The sequence below is a fragment of the Brienomyrus brachyistius genome, unplaced genomic scaffold (genome assembly GCF_023856365.1).
Source record: "Brienomyrus brachyistius isolate T26 unplaced genomic scaffold, BBRACH_0.4 scaffold37, whole genome shotgun sequence".
NCBI lineage: Eukaryota > Metazoa > Chordata > Actinopteri > Osteoglossiformes > Mormyridae > Brienomyrus > Brienomyrus brachyistius.
This window is the reverse complement of record NW_026042312.1, coordinates 503,412-517,816: the sequence shown is the minus strand read 5'-3', so window position 1 is coordinate 517,816 and position 14,405 is coordinate 503,412. Positions and strand designations below refer to the sequence as shown.

The following is a 14,405-nucleotide window of genomic DNA, read 5'->3' as shown; positions in this document are numbered from 1 at the left end:
TTACCTCTCATCACAGCTTTGCCTGCTTCCCAGAGAACAGATGCTGATGTTCCAGGCAGGTCATTATTGTGACACTGCCCACAAAAAGGGGAAAGGAATCCAGAAATGCGTTTCACAGCGCTCTTTAATAACGGCACTGGAGAAGGGTTAGAGGGAACAGGCTGAAAGAATAGTCGAGGTCCAAAGGCGTGGGTCTGAAGCCGGGGAATCCTTCCTACACGGGGGCACAGGACTGGAACACACGGGGAAACGGGAACAGGACGTGCCGGGCTCAGCAGGAGAGAAGACGGGTCAGGTTCGGGAACGGGTCTGGGAAGTGGGCGAGGACAAGGTAAGGTAAGCACACAAGGCAGACGGAATAGGTACAGGGATTCAGGAAAACGAGAGACGAGAAAACGCTTAGTAAGGCACAAAGTCATTGGCTCAATACTTCGCGGCGTCCTGGGGCTTGTCTGTGTCTTTTGACTGTTCGCTAATTAGGCACGCTGCGTCGGACCTTGTGGGGTCCGCCCCTGTGGGCGTGACAATTATAGTCTAAATATAAAGCCCACTCTTTTTAAAAATAGTTAATAAAGTCTCCATCTTTAAGCAACGATGCATTAAATCTCCAGTTTCTACTTGGTGGAGTGGCCTTCCTATTTATTAGGGTTAAAGAAACAGGAGCATGATCGCTGACAGCTATAGGGTGTATCTCTGTGTCTGAAATGTCACTCAGCAGTGAGCTACTGACTAGGAAATAATCCAGACGAGAGTAAGAGTGATGGACATGTGAGAAGAAAGTATATTCCCTAGGGGTGGGGTGAAGAGAACGCCATGCATCGCAAAGTCCGTAGTCGCTCATGTACTGTTTAACTATATTTGTAGTTTCCCAACTGTGCTGAGCAGCTGTACTGAGCCTGTCCATTTCTTTACCTAGTCCAAAGTTGAGGTCGCCCCCCAGAACAAGTGCACAATCTAGGTGTTCAGAGAGTGCGGTAAAGAAAACGTGGAAGAATGAGGGGTTATCAACATTTGGACCATATATACTAACAATACGTAACTTTTTAAGTATAGATAATTTAATGATTATAAATCTACCCTCTGGATCTATAACTGTGAAACTGACATTTGCACATGCAAATGAATGAGGTATAAGCGAGTGTGTACGCGCTTGTGTGTGTGTGTCCTATGTGTCTGTGTGTGTCCTATGTGTCTGTGTGCGCTATGAGGTCGGAGTGGTTGTGCTGACGCTGAGTGCATATGTACGTGGTCGTGCCGTTCAGATGCGTAATGATTGAGGGTTTTGTGTGTGACAGAGTAGAAAAGCAGGTGATCGGTGCAGTGAAAGAAGGGGGAAGTGAGAGAGACATACAAAGGGGCAAGTTGGTGAGGGTATAAGTGAGGACAAGAGAGAAGCGGAAACATTGTTAGCACTGTAGCGCTGCGGAGACTGACGGTAATGTATTCGATATGACATCACGTTAAATTAGCAGATTGACATGTATAAGCTAGAGAGATGTTATTGGAAAAGGATTAGAGGAAATAAGAAAAATATATAACGGGTTCTTATCTGGACTGGTGTTAATATAACCAGGGAGTGGTACTGGGGTCGCGGTACAGCTGCCCATCCACGTAGAGCCGGTCTACGGCGATGACAGCTCGGGAGCCCTTCTGAATGAAGTTACGTCGGATTGGGAGCAGAACTCTGCGTCGCTCCAGGATCTCTTTGGGGAACTGGTTGTTTACGCCAAAGTCCGTTCCTTTCAGCTCCCTGCCGCAGCTCTTCACCTGCTCCTTCTGCTTAAAATGTCCAAATTTAGCCACAATAGGATGCGGTCTTAGTGCACCAGGCCTCTTGGCTCCCAGCCGATGGACTCTCTCAAAGCAGATGTTTTTCTGGTGGGTCTTCATAAAGGTTTTAACAGTAACTTCTGCGTCCTCTTCGGCAGATTCCGAGATGCCTGAAAACACCAGGTTATCGCTCATGTTACGGGCCTGTAGATCGATGACAGTCTCTTTCATTTTTATTTTCTTCATTTAGATGGGTCACATTTTCAGTTAGAGACTTAACCGTTTTCAGCAGAGAGTTTCCACCAGCTGCTGGCTGAACTCCAAAGATTCCCTCAGGGATTTGAATTCCTGATGTAGAATCTCGACCAGAGCCAACCTCGCGTCGAAGCTGGACAATCGCTTGTCGATTGAATCCAGGATGTCGGCAAAGTCTTTACCAGTCGGCGATGCTGTGCCGGGGGAGTCTGCCGGGCGACTTCTTTTGGAGGACGGCGTCTCGCTTTTGGCTGGAGAAGATGCATCTGCGTTCTTCTTCATGACTATAATGTCGAAGTACCAGTCGATGTATTCCTGAAGAGATTCCAAATTCCCCTCGCTGTCCTCGCTGTTCATTCCGATTTTCCGCCAAGTCTCCGGCGTCTGACGTCACCTACAGCATTTCTTTTTGCTTTAACAAAACGAACCTTATACATATTAAGAAAAAATGTTAACTACAGTACATTGTATATATGCCTGGTGATTTTTGATTGAGTTTGATTATCAAACTCTAAAGGTCAGTCCTTGGGGTGTGCACTTGTGTGCGTGTCTGGGGTTTTGCTGTGTGTGTATGTGTGTCTGTGTGTGTGTGCGTGTGTGTCTGTGTGTGTGTCTGTGCGTGTGTGTCTGTGTGTGTGTGTGTGTGTGTGTGCGTGCGCTCGCATGAGTGTGAACAAAACATTTACTGAAAAAGCTTGTTTATTAAAATAACTAAGGCATTATTCTACCAAAGTTTTGAAATGTTTTTAATGTATGTCACTACTGTAAATACCGGGCTCTAGTTCCTATAGCTAATACATGTAATTAAATAAACTGGGGGCAACTTATTTAAAATTAACTAACAAAATACAGGTAAAATGTTTTTGATGCTGGTTGCTAAATGCCGCTCACTACACAGCAAATGTGCCAGTGTTAAATTAACACTGCATGGTGTTTATATGGGCTCACCATTGAGTGTTACCTTTAACACTTCACAGTGTGCCTTGAGTGTTGTTTTTACAGTGTTAAACTTTATTAACTCTTATAGTGTTCAATTTACACCATAGGGTGTTACTGTAAGTCACCGAGTCTCCACCTCCACATATCTGCCCCATTTTAATATGCGCACAAAAAGTCATGAGGATCAGAAGAGCCGTCCCACATTTACCCACCATCATGAGAAAGACTCTGACCAAGAAGGACCTTACAGCTGTTTCTTGGTTTATATTGAAGGTTTGCTGGCTCAGTTCTGGCTGATCCTGAAGGTTAGAGAGCTGTGGTGCTGGTGGGTTTATAGTATGTTGGTATGAAGTCAGCAAAAATCTATTGGAAACCGACAGCACACGTTTCCAGAGTGGTATATGTTTTAATGGGGTGGGGGTGTATTTGATTGCCTGTCCTATCCTTTGAAGATTAGCATATGTGGTGAGGTGTGATACCCTTTTCTGTGCAGCTCCTGGTACCACCCACTCCCCTGTAGACCAAAGGTGCTGGATGTATATTTGCATAGCATGACACAGTACAGCCTAGACTCTCGAGGTGAAGCATCCAGACCACACGCACCTCTACGATTGATATATTAACTTTAACAGAACATACTGCAAAATATAATAAAATATTTCTCTGGGGATGAACATACATAAGAACTACACTGCTCAGACCAACTAGCATTGATCAACACAAAAGATGTAACAAACGGTGGCAAAGACTAATATCAGTGCCATATCATCCTCGATGGTGGTGAGTTTATAAAAATTAACCTTAATCTGAATATTAAATGAGCAAAGTGATTTGATTTGTTGTTCTATCCTAGGGTGTGGTCTAAAAGCAATACAGCCACCACCCCTTACATCTGTTTTAGTGGAAATGATCTTTCCTTTCTCTGATTGAAGAAACCATCGCATTCATGCTTAAATAAATACATTTATATTGGCAGTTTTCCAATGTTCTCCAACTTACAAAAAAAAAACAGTTCTTTGGTTATCAGGAAATGAGCTGAAATAAAACTTGCATTAAAAGAAAAAATGTTATGTTGGTGTAAGTCTTTCTTATTATGGTGGGTTAGTAAAACACAGCAGCTGAATGCCCAAATGAGTTTAAATGAGACATTAAAATGGGGCAGATATGGGCCACCCATGTTGTACCTGTGTGCCACACATATGGGCTTGTAATCTCTGAAGAGGTGGAGACTCTTTGTCTTACTCTGGGTTGTAAACTGAACATTATAAGAAATATTAACACTGTAAAAACAACACTCACTGCACACTATAAAGCGTTAAAGGTAACACTGAATGGTGTGGACCCATATAGACACCATGCAGTGTTAATTTAACACTTGCACATTTGCTGTGTACTTTTAATAAGTATACTATTTAGCAGAGCTGGGCAGCTTTATAGCTATTCAGAGTTTCTGTCAGTTTTTGAAATCCCAATAAGCCCTAAAGTTTGCCATTGTTTTTGATACAAACCCTGATGGAGTAGTTATGTTGGTGAGGAATTTTGTTTCATCTATGGATCCTGTTGAATTTGCTGTTGGTAAGGTGTGTTTTTCTATACATGCTTTTCAAGAAATAATAATTAAACAATCAGGACATTCTTTACCCAAAACTACACATTCATTCCATATGTTGTTTCATACTGGAATGGCATAGTGGATAATATACCTTGGAAAAAGGTGTGGACTTTACCTTCTAAGTTTTTATTAACAAATAATGTAGAAGTCACCTTTAAATTGACACATAAAGTTTATCCGTCCAAATATTTTGAATCTAAAAGGATGAGAGCGATTGACACCAGCTGTTCTTTCTGTGAATGTGACACAACTAATGTTCGTTTATTTTGGTCTTGCCCTTTTGCTGAAAACTTCTGCTCTGATATGCTTAACATGATACAAACAAATGTATGTCATAATTTTCATTTTTCTTGTAAAGATTTCTTTTGCGGGTTTTTTGTGACTGGAAGAATACATGTCACGATCGCCGTCGGGCGAGCAGGGAGCGGAGAATCAGGAACTCCGGCTTATTAGGTAGAACAAACAGACGAGGCGAAACACGGAGCACGAAGTCTATGACCGAACTGTGGATAAGTACTCTGACGTGGACTTAAATACACAGGACTGAATAAAACAACAAGAAACATCTGATAACGTCGGGGTTCCATATGAGGTTAACGAGGGGGCGTGGCACACAGGAGGATCGTACGAGCCGAGCGTGATAATACAGATAAATTTTATACTATTAATTTTATATTCATAAATGTAAATACAATAAATCTAACCTATTTTTCCCTGTTCACAAATAAGACCTAATAAATTATATCAATCTAATCAGAAAGTCTAAAAATAAAAAACAATCAGAACTGTATCCTGATTTGATGCGTTTTTACCTGATGTATAGACATAGTGCTAAAATGTTCTGTCATATTTGGTATTGAGATGGTAATCTTTTACTTTGTAATAACTGTCTGAATATCATTTTTTGTTTTGTTTAATGTTCTGTCTGTAAAATATATTACCTGTACTTGTTGAGTATTGGAAATAAAAAAAAGTGTGATTCAAGTGTTTAGTTTGACCTTTACTTCGCTACACCAGTTAATATATTTTGATGAAATTATAAAATTACAGTTTTGTCTTTGACCCCCCCAAATAGCTTGGATCCCCCGGTTTCTAAATCTCTCAAATCGCCACTGTTAATGATTTAAGTGTTACTGCAGTACCGCTTTTTACACGCACGATCATCCTGAATGTGTGTCATAACCGAATTACGGTTATTGTTACTAATAGACACATAGATAATATCCCCCCAAAACCCTACGAAGTGCCGCTGAGTCCGTGTCCATTTTTGCGTGAGACTGAGCTGATCATTTCCTGCCTGTAAACGAAAGTGAAATTAAGTGTCGGGATTTTAAAGGCAGAGTCGCCATTTTATCAAGAAACATTTTATCAATATTCTGGAATAATGTAAAGATATTCTATGTTTCAAGGTAAGATTAAATTAATAACAATAAAATTGATATGTTTAACACAGCCTACATATACAGCGGAATTGAAAAATTTCAATATAATTAAAAATAAATTATACGTTCGTACAGCACAGTAGGTTACGTGTATCAGAAGAGTTTTCGAATTAACATCAATAATATTTAATTACTTACGCTCAGCCATGAGTTCGCCTAATATACTGTGCTGCGTAATTATGGACCGGGACGTAGGCTGTAATATTTTGAAGCTATATTAAGTTTTTCTTTTTTAAAGTGTTGGGGATTAATGCCAGTGTGCCGAAACATCCGGGTTAAACTCAATGCTTAACATTTTATTAAATCAAAGGTTTTACCACGTATCTGTTCTGTGTTCTACAGTCTGAAATGTGCTGATCTTAATTGTAGTCATACTTTGTAGTCGTATTTAAACTGTTTAATGCAAATAGTACGCAAGTCTGATTTTAATAATCGGTAAAGAATAAGTCAAACGCAACCCACAGCGCAGCTGAATGACAGAAGGTGGTGTATATGTGTATTACACACACATGGTTAATTGTGTTGTGTGTGTTTAAGTGTGAGCTCTTTATTATCAGTCCCGCAAAGGGCGCAGCAGAGCCATCGTGCAGGAATGAATCACACATCGCGGACACCGACCGGGGTAAATACGGAGGGGGGGGGGGGGTCACACATTTTACCGGAAAATAAACACACGGTGTGATTTTAGAGACACAAACTTCACTTTTACACAGACGGCGGGTTTGCGCTTATGGTAACGAAGCATTTTAGGCAACGTTTCTCCTTTTCCCCTGGGAGAAGCAAGGTAAGCGTCCCTTTCCCCAGAGAAAGACAAGACAAGACAGGTGTTCTAACTCTTTCTGTGAGAAGTTATTCTTGAAAAACAAGTTATATAAGTGACCAATGAAAAACATGTTTGTGCAGTTCAACCATGACACAATAATATTATGGGTGAATCGTGGACGACGCATTTGAATCTCGGGATGATTAGTCCATACACGATCAGAATCAATCCATACTGTGCATCAATCACCCCATATGTATGTCTGCTGGGGGCGGGGGTTGGGGGCACTCCGCCAAACCGTGAGTAGTGGAGCCGAACAATCACAACAAATCATTAACAGTAATAAGCTAGAAAGAGATATCTCAATGGAGGAAACTGATGCACTTCTGTAAGTCGCTCTGGCTAAGGGCGTCTGCCAAATACTGTAAATGTAAATGTAAATGATGATTTTATATCGTCCAAGGCGTTTAGAGATTTTTCAATACCATCGATACGAGCCAAAATCCGGTCCAGCACAGAATCAGCACCACCCGCGATAGAATAGAAGTCATCGTCTGCCTGACTAGCAGCTACTTGTCGAGCCGATTTATTTATTTATTTTCTTGTCAGTGTGAGAACGAGTTCAGGAAAAAATGGGAAAATCTTTGTGACTTCGACATGGTTAAAGTATATTCGGAACTGTTGTAATAGCGATTTGGAGGTTAAATGGTGGAGAAATTAAATAGTTGGGAGCTGAGCAAGACTCTAAGCGGTCGTCCTGTACGAGCTCACGTGACTTCTTGGCTTCTGATGAGTCACACCTGTTCTCAGGTAAATAGCAGGTAGGATAGAAAAACTTACTGGACAGTAGCTCTGCAGGACCGGAGATGGAGACCCCTGGTGTACAGTGTTTGATATGGTTTTCAAATTATGATCCAAAACACTTTGTAATGTTACAAACATACACAACCTACTGGAAATAAAGCATTGAATTCTATCCCTGAACTTGTCATACTTTTAGTTCCTTGGAAATCAGCCTCAGAATCAGAATCAGAATTAAAATCAGAATCAGAATCGTGGTTATTGGCCAAGTATGTGAGCGAACACAGAGAAGGAATTAGATTCCGGTTGATGGTCTCTCAAGCACAACAGTGTAAAAACAACAACAATCTACAATATGAATATGTAATATGGATTTATATTTATAAATATAAAGGTAAATGTTAAAAAAATGTATAAAAGTATTATTTGTATGTATAATATGTTTATACTATTTATAAATGTAAATATATTTATGGATACTGTATATATATATATACATGTGTACACGTGTTCTCCTGCCATTTCCCTGGATATTGAGAGAGACAGGTCCTGGATGGAGGGCAGGGGGCACCGATGATCTTTTCTGCTGTCTGTACGGTCCGCTGCAATCTCTTCCTGTCCTGTTTGGTGGCTGCTCCATACCAGACTGTGATGGAGGGCAGGGGGGCACCGATGATCTTTCTGCTGTCCGTACGGTCCGCTGCAGTCTCTTCCTGTCCTCTTTGGTGGCTGCTCCATACCAGACTGTGATGGAGGGCAGGGGGGCACCGATGATCATTCTGCTGTCCGTACGGTCCGCTGCAGTCTCTTCCTGTCCTGTTTGGTGGCTGCTCCATACCAGACTGTGATGGAGGGCAGGGGGGCACCGATGATCTTTTCTGCTGTCTGTACGGTCCGCTGCGGTCTCTTCCTGTCCTGTTTGGTGGCTGCTCCATACCAGACTGTGATGGAGGGCAGGGGGGCACCGATGATCTTTCTGCTGTCCCTACGGTCCGCTGCAGTCTCTTCCTGTCCTCTTTGGTGGCTGCTCCATACCAGACTGTGATGGAGGAGCAGAGGACAGACTCAGTGACTGCAGTGTAGAACTGGATCAGCAGCTCCTGTGGAAGACTGTACTTCCTCAGTTGTCTCAGGAAGTACATCCTCTACTGGGCCTTTTTGAGGATGGAGGAGATATTGGTCTCCCACTTCAGGTCCTGGGAGATGGTGGTACCCAGGAACTTGAAGATCTCCACAGTAGACACTGGGCTGTCTGATATGGTGAGGGGGGAGCAGTGATGACGGACGTCTCCTGAAGTCCACTGTCATCTCTACAGTCTTGTGTGTGTTCAGCTCCAGGTTGTGCTGACTGCACCAGAGTACCAGCCGCTCCACTTCCTGTCGGTATGCAGACTCATCACCATCCTGAATGAGTCCAATGATGGTGTCGTCTGCAAACTTCAGGAGTTTTACAGCTGAGTTCCTGGAGGTGCAGTCATTGGTGTAGAGGGAGAAGAGCAGTGGGGAGAGGACACATCCTTCAGGGGCACCGATACTGAGGGACTGTGTTTCAGAAGTGACCCCCCCCAGCCTTACTTGCTGCTTCCTGTCTGTCAGGAAGCCAGTGATCCACTGGCAGGTAGCTGGTGACACGTTGAGCTGGGAGAGTTTGGAGGAGAGGAGACTAGGTACAATGGTGTCGAAAGCCGAACTAAAGTCCACAAACAGGATCCTGGCATAAGTTCCTGGACGGTTGAGATGTTGCAGGATATAATGCAGCCCCATATTCACTGCATCATCCAGCGACCTGTTTGCCCGGTAGGCAAACTGCAGGGGGTCCAGCTGGTGTCCTGTAATGTCCTTCAGATGGGCTAAAACCAGGTGTTTCATGACCACAGACGTCAAGACAACAGGTCTGTAGTCATTCAGTCCTGTGATGGTGGGTTTCTTGGGGACCAGGATAATGGTGGAGCGTTTGAAGCAGGAGGGAACTTCACACAGCTCCAGGGATCTATTGAAGATGCGGGTGAAGATGGGAGCCAGCTGATCAGCACAGGTTCTGAGGCAGGAGGGGGAGACATCGTCTGGTCTGGGGGCTTCTTGGATTTCTGTTTCTGGAACAGCCGGCTCACATCCGCTTCGTGTATTCTGAGGTCCAGGGGGGAGGGTAGGGGGGTGATAGCTGTGATGGAGGGCATTGCTTTTGTACTGTACTGTGTAGATGTGCTTTGTTTAAGTACTTTGTTTAAGACCCTCCCCTGGTCTGCTGGAATATCACTGCTGTATACATGCACCCACTGCAGTCACCGATCCGCCTATCGACCTCCCGCTCCATCCTTCCCTCACTCGTGAACAAGACCTTGAGATACTTAAACTCCTCCACTTGGGGAAAGACCCCCTCCCTGACCCGGAGAGAGCACTCCACCCTTTTCCGGCTGAGGACCATGGTCTCGGATTTGGAGGTGCTGATTCTCATCTCGGCCGCCTCACACTCAGCTGAGAACTGCTCCAGTGAGAACTGAAGGTCATGGTCTGATGAGGCCAACAGAACCACATCATGTGCAAAAAGCAGAGACCTAATCCTGAGGTCACCGAACCGGACACCTCAACGCCCTGGTTGTGCCTAGAAATTCCATCCATAAAAGTCTAGTGACCCGCGTCCAGGGGAGGGAGAACGTGAATCCATGTTTTTACTCATCATAAGGGGTCTAATGAGCCGCAGTTCGTCTGGTTCCTCACCCAGGACCTGTTTGCCTTGGGTGACCCTACCAGGGGCATAAAGCCCCAGGCAGCTTAGCTCCTGGGATCACTGGAACACGCAAACCCCTCCACCACGATAAGGTGTCGGCTCCAGGAGAGGATGTTTATACATATATTTATAAAAAAATGTGGCATTGAAATTTTGCACTAAACCTCTTTACTATGTGTAATTATAGTTACATGAGTCCAGTTCATCAGTTTGATGTAAAAATGCTGAGTACTCGATATTGTGTATTTATCTATGTATCTACTTACCCTTCATGTTCACAGAGGCCCCAGCAGGAATCATCTGGTCTGGATCAGCATAGAAATGGATGGATCTGCTTCTGAAATGCGCCCCCCTGTGGGGTGTAACAGAAAGAGCCCTGAGAGGTAACAGTCTGAGTCACAGTGTAACCAGTAGCGCTTCTTAGCTCACGGTGGGGGAATGAGCCGGTGGCTGAAGGTGCTCCAAGATAGCGCCCCCTGGAGCCTCGGCAGGGTTATGGACCGGACCAGTGGGGCCAGTGCCCTGGGGCCTCAAGACTTTAGAAGCTGTGAGTGGCAACATTTATAGTGCAAGCCATGAAATGCGCCCCCCTGTGGGGTGTAACAGAAAGAGCCCTGAGAGGTAACAGTGTTACAGCCCACTAGCATGCATGTCTCTCTGGGTCTATAGTCAGGCCATAACATAAAAGCAAACTGGGCTCCTAGCTAGGGCTGGTCAGTGGGCAGCACTTTAATATGTGTAGCTTAATAAAAAGACCTCGCCATCTTCTGTCTTCGCCGTCTTCTTCCACAATCAGCCAGTTCTTTTATACTAGAGGTGAGTAACAGACCATCCCTCCTATACAAAATGGCCACATAACAAAACTAAACAAACAAACAAAAACATATATAAACAGGTAAAAAGGAACATCGGTCAAGTCTAGTTGTGGAGGTTTTTAAGAGTGATGCTAAAAGTTTCATATAATATCTAAATTTTAGATGAGACAATATCCTTAACAGCCGACTGTAAATAAGTCTGTTTACATCAAGATCCTCACAGCATATCAAAGTACATGAAGGCAGAGCAGAAGACTAAACAGCAGTGTGATGTCGTCCCCATTGTATGAATTATATTTATACCATGAGGGTTTGTTTCCTCTCGCTGCCCATAGTGTCCTGATGGAGAGAGCAGACTCCCCTGTACCCAGCTGTGTTTCCCTGAAGAGTGACGCGTCAATGGCAAAACCACTCAACTTCAGAGAGGGACCTTTTCATGCAGATCAAAGGTAAATGTGCATTTAAACAAACACTGTTAATGACATTCAGACTCTCAGTCAAATGGCACAGAGACACATACAAGCTATGAGGAAATAACATATTTATAATGAATGCAGCAATTTTTACCTTTAAAAGATTCCATCACCTTCAGAATTTAAAAGTTTGTCTGTATTCTATATAAATAACATCTGAGGTAAATGGATGAGGATTACTGTAAAACCTGACTTTCTGCGAGCTGGAATTGGAAGTTATTTAATCACAAAGTGGATTTTAAATTTCAATCCGCAGCACAGAGCTAGAAAAAACTGGTTTGCCTGTTTCCCCCCCCCCCCCCCCCCCCCGCATGTCCATTAAAGAATGACTCAACAATAGATTGTCAACATGTGAGACGGATGCTTCTGTGTTAATAAATAATTTCACTCATGATTCCATTAGATTATGCTCAGACTAAGGCTTTAGTTTAACATGTTTAATCGAACTGTGTGGCTTAAACAATAAACTACTATCATCAGACAAAAAAAGAGAAAGACTATTGGTTTCTTTGCCAAAGGTGACGTTTAAATACTTGCTGATTCAGATCATAATTAATGTGACACTGTAGTGGTTCTCATCCCCTGAGTATAAAATAAGATGATTTGTTGATCCAAGAGGGGAAATTCTCTTGTGTTCAGCAGCAAACTGTTGCTATTTATATGATTAAAAACAGAGAGCAGCTTTTACCACATTAAAAATGGGACGTTAAGGCTGGCTGTGGGGGCTGCACATCGACAGCAGGCATTGTCGTGTCTAACGGCAGCAGGCAGGAAAGATCCCCAGTAGCGCTTCTTAGCTCACGGTGGGGGAATGAGCCGGTGGCTGAAGGTGCTCCAAGATAGCGCCCCCTGGAGCCTCGGCAGGGTTATGGACCGGGCCAGTGGGGCCAGTGCCCTGGGGCATCAGGACATTACAAGCTGTGAGTCGCAACATTTATAGTGCAAGCCATGAAATGTGCCCCCCTGTGGGGTGTGAGAGAAAGAGCCCTGAGAGGTAAGAGTGTTACAGCCCACTAGCATGCATGTCTCTCTGGGTCTATAGTCAGACCATAGGGCACTTGGCACACACCAGCCACCTGGGACACTTGACACACGCCAGTCGCCTGGGGCACTTGGCACGGTTTTTCGAAACTCTTGCTGGTTGTGTTGTTGTAGCAGCACATCCAAATCCTCAAACCTGCTCAGAGCAGGTTTGTTCTGCGTAAACTAGGATTAGCTCACAGACTTAATAGTGTCCGTGCATGGAAATGGGTTCAGTCATGGCCTCGCCATTCATATATGTAAAATCAACAAACACATTCATGCACACACAAACTCATACATACAAACATATATATAAATGAATGAAATGTTGTGTTTGTACTTCACTTTAACTTGTTCCCATATCCAGCATGATTGTGCTTCTATTTGATCTGTAATTATGACAATAAAAGAATGATGAAACACTGGAACCATAATACTACATTCAAGTGATAAATACAATAACTAAAAACTACTTACACATTTAATTTGTCGGACACTTTTTGCCAGCCGTCTTTACTGGTTTGGGTCACTTTTTATGCACTAAATAAAACTACATAAGCATAAATGAATGTATACAAATGAATACAGAATACAAACGTATATTAAAAAATATGCAATACGCAACTCAATATGTTTTGTAACATTAATTAGTCTCATGTCAAACCTTGGGGTTATTTACACTCCCACCCAAATTACGTCTGTTCCAAGCAATACCCACAAACACAAATATTTTTCAAATCTGTATCATTTGGAAAATAAAGCATAAACATCAGTGAAATGTACTTAAGTAGCTTCTCATAACAAGACTAACCTCTGCACTGGACGTTCTAGCACTGACAGCTTACCAAGGCGTTCCCCTTTCTCCTTAAGTCTCTTATCTCCTATACATATTTTACCCTTTCTTACCAGTCCATCTTCATCAGTGACAGTCTCTAAAATCCGTCCCAGTTTCCATTCACATCTGGGTAACCAGTCATCCACAAGCATCACTGTATCTCCCGCTTGTACATTTCTCTTCGGTGTGTGCCGACGCTGTCTTGCAATAATAATGTGGAGATACTCCATTTCCAGTGACTCCAAAATTGTTCCGCCAGTTACTGTACTCTGCGCCATCTCCTTTGTCCATAATCGTCCTCCTTAACAAACTTCCCTGGTGGAGGTAGAGCCATGTTGGACTTCATTGTAAGTAGATGATTGGCTGTGAGTGGTTCCATACTATCAGGGTTGTACAGGTTGTCCACAGTAAGTGGGCGACTGTTGACTATAACCATGACTTCATAAAACAACGTTCGCAGAGAAGTACCGTTGAGTCTGCAAGAGGCCAATGATAACGTGGAGTTCAACACACTCCTTATGGTCCTTATCTGGCTCTCCCACACACCTCCGGCGTGACAGGAGTGAGGTGCGTTGAGAACAAAATCACAATGGTTTTCGGATAGAAAGGTGGTGAGTCTGGGAGTGTCAAGTTCTTGTAAAGCTTTGTTCAATTCGTTCTTTGCCCCCACAAAGTTGGTGCCTTGATCACATTGGATTTGTCTAACAGCACCACGAACTGCAATGAAACATCTCAGACCATTTATAAAGGCATCAGTGGACACATCCTCTAACATTTCACTATGATCGCTCGTGAGCAGAAGCAAGTGAAAAGCAAACCATATCTTTTATGCTGCTTTCTTCCCTCTCTAGTGGTAAAGGGACCAAACAGTCCATGCCACACTATGAGAAAGGTGGGGAGGGCTCTACACTTTCCTTTGGAAGGTCACTCATACTTTGACCTTCTGCAG

General features: G+C 43.3%; 1 long non-coding RNA gene across 1 annotated transcript; it reads left to right on the top strand.

Moving 5' to 3' along the window:
• Positions 1 to 5,830: 5,830 nt before the first annotated feature.
• LOC125722256 (uncharacterized) lies at positions 5,831 to 11,559 on the top strand. Its single transcript, XR_007386237.1, has 3 exons — positions 5,831 to 5,985; positions 10,592 to 10,693; positions 11,461 to 11,559. It is a non-coding gene; the product is annotated as an uncharacterized LOC125722256 (long non-coding RNA).
• The last annotated feature ends 2,846 nt before the right edge of the window (positions 11,560 to 14,405 follow it).